Source organism: Juglans microcarpa x Juglans regia, chromosome 5D, assembly GCF_004785595.1.
Source record: "Juglans microcarpa x Juglans regia isolate MS1-56 chromosome 5D, Jm3101_v1.0, whole genome shotgun sequence".
Taxonomy (NCBI): domain Eukaryota; kingdom Viridiplantae; phylum Streptophyta; class Magnoliopsida; order Fagales; family Juglandaceae; genus Juglans; species Juglans microcarpa x Juglans regia.
In genome coordinates, this window is record NC_054602.1 from 2,266,946 (window position 1) to 2,275,388 (window position 8,443).

General features: G+C 31.6%; 1 pseudogene; it reads left to right on the top strand.

The window, feature by feature from the left end:
• The first annotated feature begins 4,537 nt into the window (after positions 1-4,537).
• Positions 4,538-7,091, top strand: LOC121266466 (annotated as a pseudogene).
• Positions 7,092-8,443: the final 1,352 nt, after the last annotated feature.

Genomic DNA, 8,443 nt, shown 5'->3' on the forward strand with positions numbered 1-8,443 from the left:
AGAGAGATCTTTTGGGGGTAATTTAGCCGTGCATTGGCGTGATTTGAGTTTTTTGTCTTATTATTATTTTTTTTTGAATAGAAATTGGGTACCAAGTTTAAAATACGATACCCACATTGCATAACTGCATCCGAACCAGATAAAGTCGGGTAAGTCAATTCGGATTCCGGCCCGGATTATATCCGGTTCGAAAACCGTATCCGGAATCCGGTTATCCGGGTTCTGGACTGGGCCGGAGAAAAACTCAGTCCAGATGAACAATACTAATCAAAACATACAACAATCTATCAAAATCTTCGTGGGAACCAAACCTTTTTAGCCAAAATAGAGAGAGCAAGCACGTGACCACGCATAGAGAGCGAATTGCTTGTTGGACCTCGTTCAGTAAAAATAAATAAATAAATAATAATAATAATAAATTACAGGTCGGGCCTCGACCATACGTACGTAAAACTAAATATATCTATATATAAGTCCATAAATGTGCGCAGGCCATCTGCCAACGGGCCCAAGCACACTTGAGACCATGGCAACAGGTAGAGTATATAGGCAAAAAATAAAAAATAAAAAAAATCCGAGCCTTCTTCTACATAAATTCTATAAAAATTAATTTAAAAATTAAAATATAAGATTTATTTTATAATAAAAATAATTTTACAATTTAATATCTCACATCAAGTTACCTTTATTTGTAAAACTTTTGTAGACCAAATATTTATTTATAATAAAATATATGTATATGTATGGAGTTTTACTTTTACTAGAAGAAACACAGGAATAATGAATATTTTACTGTTTGTTGCACTATATGACTATAAAATAATGAGTTCTGTTAGATCCACCGAAAAAGTGGTCCGAATTAGATTACCGAATAGTGCATTTCACTTTTGTATTTTTTTTCTTTTTTTTCATGTATTTTTTTAATCATCATAAATATTTTTTTAAAAAAAAATTACATCATTAAAAAATATTTTCTTAATTATTAAATAAAAAAAAATTATCATTCGGAACACTTTTTGGATTCCGAATTCATTTCTGTAAAATAATTCCTTGGATTCCAACAAATGTATCTACCCAGATATAAAATGGATACGGTTGAACAACCGAAAACTGACTTATCCACGACCGTTGGTGGGTCATTGTAAGTGTCGTTTAGTGAGCACAAATGGGTCACTGTTAGAAACATATAATTCTTCAACAAATATATGTAATTGCTGAATTTATGGTCTTGCACGATTAGACTTGAATTGATGAACACTCTCCCAAATGTTGGACATAATTTAATGAGAATCGTCTCCCTGCCCAATCAAATGGTGCCACGAGTATAAATCTGATCAGATTATTTATTATGCTGCAGTGACTCTAACCAAGATGCAACTATACACATTTGTATTCGCATCGAAAGAAGGTTATCAAGAATCAAAAGGCTCTTTAATTTCATATATCTGCCAGAAAATTTCCCATCTAAATGCTAGGTATGAGAAATTCTTTAGGCATAAAGTGATTAGATAAAAATAATTTTATAAATTAATATAGCTTGATGTGAATTGTCAGATTGTAAAATCATTTTTATTGTAAAGTAAATTTAATAAATTATATGAAGTCATATCAGTTTGCGAGATTATTTTTGTGTTAATACCTTTGTGGCTTGTAGCATTCCTAAAAAAAAAAAAAATTTAAAAATATGATGTATAATATGTAAAAATGATGAGTAGTAAAACTCATAAGATTAAGGTGTGCAAATTGGTGTGGGTGCTTTATAAAAAAGTGTCATATTAAAAAAAAAATTATTATATATTTTTTTATAATGGAATTCATTATTTTATAAAACTACCATGGGCTTTTATATTTAAAATGAAAAATTTAATACACCGTGCTATCATTTCATTTTCATTCTACTATATAAATTGTGCACATTTATTATCATTGAATAATTTTTTATTAGATAATTTCTTATCATCTAATAGTGATAAATGTATTACATCTTATATGATGAAATAAAAGTAGAAGTAAATTGTGATTTATAGCATTATTCATTTAAAATTAGGATTTACTATGCATCAGTTACTATTCACTCTCACATCTTACACTTATAATTTTTTCATAGGATATGAGGGTATTTTTCATAAGATATGATGGTATTTTTTATAAGAATAATTCTACTTATCATTTCTACACACTATACATTACATTTATTTTAATTTTTTTTTTCTATAACAAATATATGGTGTATGGATGATAAGTATAACAATTTAATTAATTTAAAAAGAATAAAATAAAATAAAAAATAAAAATAAAAAATAAATATTTTAATATTTAAAATACGTGGTGTGAGATAATGAGTAACATTTCTCTATTTATAATATATGAGGTGTGAGGTAGTGAATAATAATAATTTAAAATATTTTTTCTTTAAAATTTGTACAAATAATTAACCTTTCCAACCATAGCAGAAACAGTAAACATTAGTTTCCAAATTTTGTTGTAGCAGGAGGTCATAATTGCAAGTAGGATGGGACGTGAACCCGCCACCTTTCTTCTCTTAACGTTGTTTGCCTTACTTAAAAGCTCCTCCATCGTATCGCAGCGGATGTAGAGTGGTAGAGAACTGAGAAAGAACTCCCCACGCGCAACGGGCATGCATGTAATTACTCACTTACTCGTGGGACTAATTAAGAATAAAATATTAGGGACCAGTATTGTTTAGATGTTGAATTAACTTCAATTGAATTAAGTTTTTATGAATAATAGTAAGTTGAGTAGTAGAAGAAATTATATGAAATTTATTTAAATTGAGTTTAAAGTATGCTTGGATGTTAAGATGAGTTTAATATTTTTTATGAAAAATTGAAAAAGGTTGTAGGTCTCACCTATAAAGATGTTTTAAGTTGAAAAAAATTACGGGTCTCACGTGTAATAATGTTTTGAGAGTTGGGATGAGTTTAATAATTTGAGAGTTAGATGTTTAGATGTTAGACAATTTAAAAACCAAACGCAGCCTTAATCTTGTTTAGATAAGTTTGTAATAGATTACAAAAATCTTAATAATTATTTTCAATTAAAGGTTTGTTTTGATAGTGAAAGTGTTTCATCTCATATCATTTTATCATTATAATTTTTTTAAATTTTTACACAAAATATAATAAATAATTCAATCTTTTCTAATCTCAAAATAATAATAATATTAAAAAATAATATTCTAATAATATTTTATTTTATTTTTAATTTTCATTTAAAACCATATCATTTCATCTGATCTTATCATCAAACCGCAACTAAATGATCAAAATTTTATGCCTTAGCAGTTAAGAAATTCAGGTACAAAACATGTGATTTTAGACCCATACAGGCTGTGACCAACCGGTTTGAATCCATGTGGTGTTTGATGGAACCTATCTGATTGGGAGAAGTGGGAAAGCTAGTGTAGGGTGCATGTGACTGACCATTTTCTGAAGTTAGGTTAGTACTTATATTTGAGGTAGTGTGTGCATTAGCTTTACGGGTGTTGGCAAAAAGCTATTAACCTAGTAACTTGCCTGGTTCATTATAGTAGCTTTACTTGATAGAACGTTAAAAAAGTGATCTGCAGAAGGCATCTTAAAGTTTGGCCAAAATGAAAAAGAGGAAAAAGAAGCAACTTCTGAAGTAAGTTCCTATCAATCGTTCCTCTGATTAAGTACCGTTTAGATATTATAAGTATTTCATCTTATTTTATTTTATTTTATTATTATAAATTTTTTAAATTTTTACATAAAATATAATAAATATTTAAATATTTTTAATTTTTAAAATAATAATAATATTAAAAATTAATATATTAACAATATTTTATTTAATCTTTAAATTTAATCTTTTTGACTTATTATCTCCAAACTGCATTAAGAGCATTATTATTGGATTATTTAAAAGTTAAATTCATTGATGATTTAGCTATTAAACCATAAAATGTGATCACATTGGAATAGCTAATTGGAATTGAGCTACAGTCACTTTTAAAATTATTTCCAAATTTGAAAGAACTATTCATTCATTAAATACATTTTATATTAATTATTTCTCTCTTCTTTTTATATCAATTATTTTTCTCTCTTTTAAATGACAATTGAAAAAATATAATTAGAATATGATTACTGATTAATATATAATATTATGAATAGTAAAATATGATAAAATAAAATAAATTCATAATTAAAAAAATTAAAATATTTTTGAAATTATTAATTACTCATTATTATATAATGAATAAATGAATAATTCAATGGGAAGATTTGATATGAATAATCAAAATTAAATTTATCTTATATTATTTTATTTTTATATAATAAAAAAATAACTATTTTAAAATACATATTTACGTGAATGAAATAATTAAAAATTAAATTTATTTTACCTTCGTAAAAAATGTACATTAACTTTCGCGGATTGTTTTAAACCTTAAAACAAAATAAAAATCAGGAATCATGATGATGTCAAATGAACGCACGCGCCCAAGCGCATGTGCAGAAAGTGCATTGCCACAAGAGAGTCTCCTTAAGCAGTCTTCCACTCATTTTCCTTTGTCTGCTCCATACTGCTGCATTATTACTGCCTCCCTCTGCTCAGGCTCCTCCAGTCCCTCAATCTCTCTCTCCTCTCTTATATTTCTCTTTTTCCTTGAGAAAGCAAAAGCCGAGATCGATGGGTCGGCTTGCACCATTATCAGAGGAGCCCATCAACGGAGAAGAAGACAGCACGAACAGCTCAAAGAAAGTACGAGGTCTGGCATGGAGGAACTGGATCAAGACTCACCTCTCCCTCGTCTTCAACAAGAAATCCGACCTCAGGATCCTCCTCAGCGTTCTTGGTTGTCCTCTCTTCCCCATCCCACTCCACCCCAAACAATCCATCATCAACGAGGTAGACCGTCTTTGACTCTTTACTCCCCATATTCCCATATATATATATATATATATATATATATATATATTTTCTAAAATATTCTTTCTGTGGGATTAATCACCAAGGCATGAGATATCGTGATCTTAATGATCTTGCTGCTTCGGCTAGCATTCTTTCACATTCTTAGCAATATGATCAGGGAATGCACTGATTCTTTTTAGGTTTGGACTAATTTTTTTGGTTAGTATTTCTATGTACTTGTATCTTTTCCTTTTCCACTAGTATGCCTCCAGTAATTAGCAACCTTAGAATCTTAAAGGGGCACAACCAGCACTTTGCGAACCGTGTGGGTCTAATACACTTTGCATTAAAGTATGGTATGCTGCATATGCCCAGTATCCAAGTTGCACACTTTCATAGTTTGATTAAAGAAAAAAGCGAAAAAGAAGGACGACAACTCACAGCCGTACTTGACTAAAAAAATGCCCGACTAAAGTCTAAAATCTCGAAAAATTTAACAGGTCTCCTCCTCGGCCCAATATATCATACAACACTTCACGGCGGCGACGAGCTGTCGGAAATTAGAAGGCATGGTGAAGAGCATTTTCGCCACGGGAAAAGTGACCATGGCCATGTTGGATGAGCTGGGCTCTGGCGGCTCGGCTGCCGGAGCCAACGGAGTTTCTCAAAAAGGGTGCTTTGTAATGTGGCAGATGGTCCCCAATAAGTGGCTAATTGAGCTAGTGGTGGGCGGTCACAAGGTTGTGGCCGGTAGTGATGGCAGTGTGGCCTGGCGTCACACGCCGTGGCTCGGCGCTCATACCGCCAGAGGCGGTGTTCGTCCTCTCCGGCGAGCTCTCCAGGTAAGTATTCGGTATTCTTAATTTCTTCTCAATATGTTCTATTTTTTGGTGTATAGAAAAATAAAAAATAAAAGGTTTGTTTTTCTAAGTAGTGTTACTTTTTAAGACGGAAAATTTTGTCCCAAGGAACCGAGACCAAATTGGGTATTGTTTGTCTTTTACAGTTGCATGCCCCTCCTCGTACGCTTCCGATCGATAGTCTTCTAGTTCAATTATCTCCATCTTTGCCATGTTTATGTTTCACATGCTTATGTTTCACACAACTGTCATCCTTCATATGGAATTTATGTACTTTTTAAGATATTTAACATTTTCTTATTTTATATTAAAAGTGTTCAAGGGTTACAGTACGAAAGCACTACAACTTGGCGCAGAGCTGCAGAGCTACGATCTTTTCTTCTTCTTTTTTTTTCTTTTTTTTTTTCCCTGTGGGGCCCAACCCCCTGTAATTAATAATCATTAAATTAAGCCCCTAATATTAAATACCAATCTCTATTCTATTTGAAAAATTCTAAATTTTATTTACGTAATATGACATAAGTCAATTAAATAATTGAACGCTATAATGTTTATTGTCCTACCGATAAATACTATGTAATCAATTGCTGAGAGGAAAGCTCGCCACTAAACATTTTGTAGGGACTAGATCCTCTGGCAATAGCAGCCGTATTTTCGTCGGCCCAGCACTTGGGAGAAAACGAATCTCAGGCGTCGATTGTTTTGCTTTGAAATTGTCAGCGGACCAGACGGACCTGGCGGAACGTGGGGACAAAACGGCAGAGATGATAAAGCACGTTATATACGGCTACTTCAGCCAAAGGAGCGGGCTCCTCGTTTACTTGGAGGACTCTTACTTGACCAGGATCCAATCACCTGGGGCCCAGCCCATTTACTGGGAGACCACCATGTCCACGAGAATCGAGGACTATCGGACGGTGGAGGGCGTGATGATCGCCCACGCTGGCCATTCGAGCGTGGTCATCACACGGTTCGGAGACAACCTGAAGGCGGGCCCCACGGTCACACGGATGGAGGAGACGTGGGCCATCGACGATCTTGCGTTCAATGTCCCTGGCCTCTCCATCGATTGCTTTATTCCTCCTACCGAAGTACAGAGGGATCATCCGGAAGATGATCTAGTTTGGGGATCATCCTTCAATCGATGATCGTGGTTTTTTGATCGAGCGGTGCTAATTGCTTCTTCAACAATTTTTTTTTTTTTTTTTTATTTCGTTGACTCGGACCACATGTTGACCCTTTCAGTTCTCTCTCTCTCTCTCTCGCTCTCTCTCTGTATATATAGTATGTGGATCCAATTTATATTTGGGTAATTATTCATTGTTTCCTAAATAATGTTTTGTAGACAACCCATAAATGTGAGTTCACCAATACATTAAAATTAGTGATTGGCTATAGACCATGAGTGCAAAGGTAACGAATTACCATATGATTATCGGTACTCCTTTTCTTGAACATGAGACCAAGGAGCATGATACGGACTCAGCATGGAAATAAAATCAATAGGAGGGAGTCAAGGATGGCTAAAAATAAGGGATCTCAAGAATCATGCAAATTTTCTTTTCAAAATTATAATAGGCCTCCATTTACATTCTGAGATGAGTTGAGATGGTTTTAGATGAGTTGAATAAAATATTGTTATTATATTATTTTTTAATATTATTATTATTTTAAGATTTAAAAAAATTGAATTGTTTATTAGATTTTGTATAGAAATTTAAAAAAATTATAATGATAAAATAATATGAGTTGAGGTGAGTTTCCAATCTTGGCTTAATTTTTCATTTTAAGAAGGTTTCGTATAAAAAGAAACCAAATAATTTTCGAAAATGACAAGCAATAAAAAGTATTTCATTTTATAATTCTAGTGGGAGGCTTGACTATCTCTAATAAGAGCACTCCAATGGCTTTTGCATTATACAAAAAATGTAAATAATTTGAAGAATTGATCCAAAAAGAAGCTTAATCCGATTATGTAAAATGAATTGTAAAATACATTTAGCTACAGTACCCTGCTACATGTAGCAGGTACTGTTCATCCTGTAAAAATTTTTTTTATTGTTGATATTTCATTTACTCTCTTATTTCTATTTACTTTGATTTTTATCATATAAGCAAATTCTTTTTATTATTCATCAGTTAAAACACACATTTCATTTTCTTCTAAAAAATATCTTGAAATTATTTTTAAACCAGTTTTTTCATATTTGATTTCATATTTAATTTTTATTTGGCTTATATATTTTTGTTTTACGTGTATATAAGACTGAATTATTTTACATTACATTGTATATAAAAATAAATTGCAAATATAAAAAAAGTATATAGATTTTGTAAATTTATTGGTAGAAATGAAATATTTAAAAAGAATAAAAAAATAATATTTAAATCATATAGAGAAAAAATAAATAAGCCGATAGATGATATATTGTAAAAATCAGTATGTAAAATAGAAAAAGTGAGTTTTTGTGATATATTTTAAAAGATAAGATAAAGAATCCATTAGGAGTGCTTAAGCTAAAAATACATTTCCTTTTTCTTCGTGTTGTCCTCACCATAGATCCAAAGGCCTCTCAAAGCATTGGGTCCATACCAAAGTGGTACCAAAGCCTTGGCACGGAGTATCGCGTTCAACAATTGGAAACCAGCCAACAAAAAATGCTGGAAAGACTGATTGAGATTTT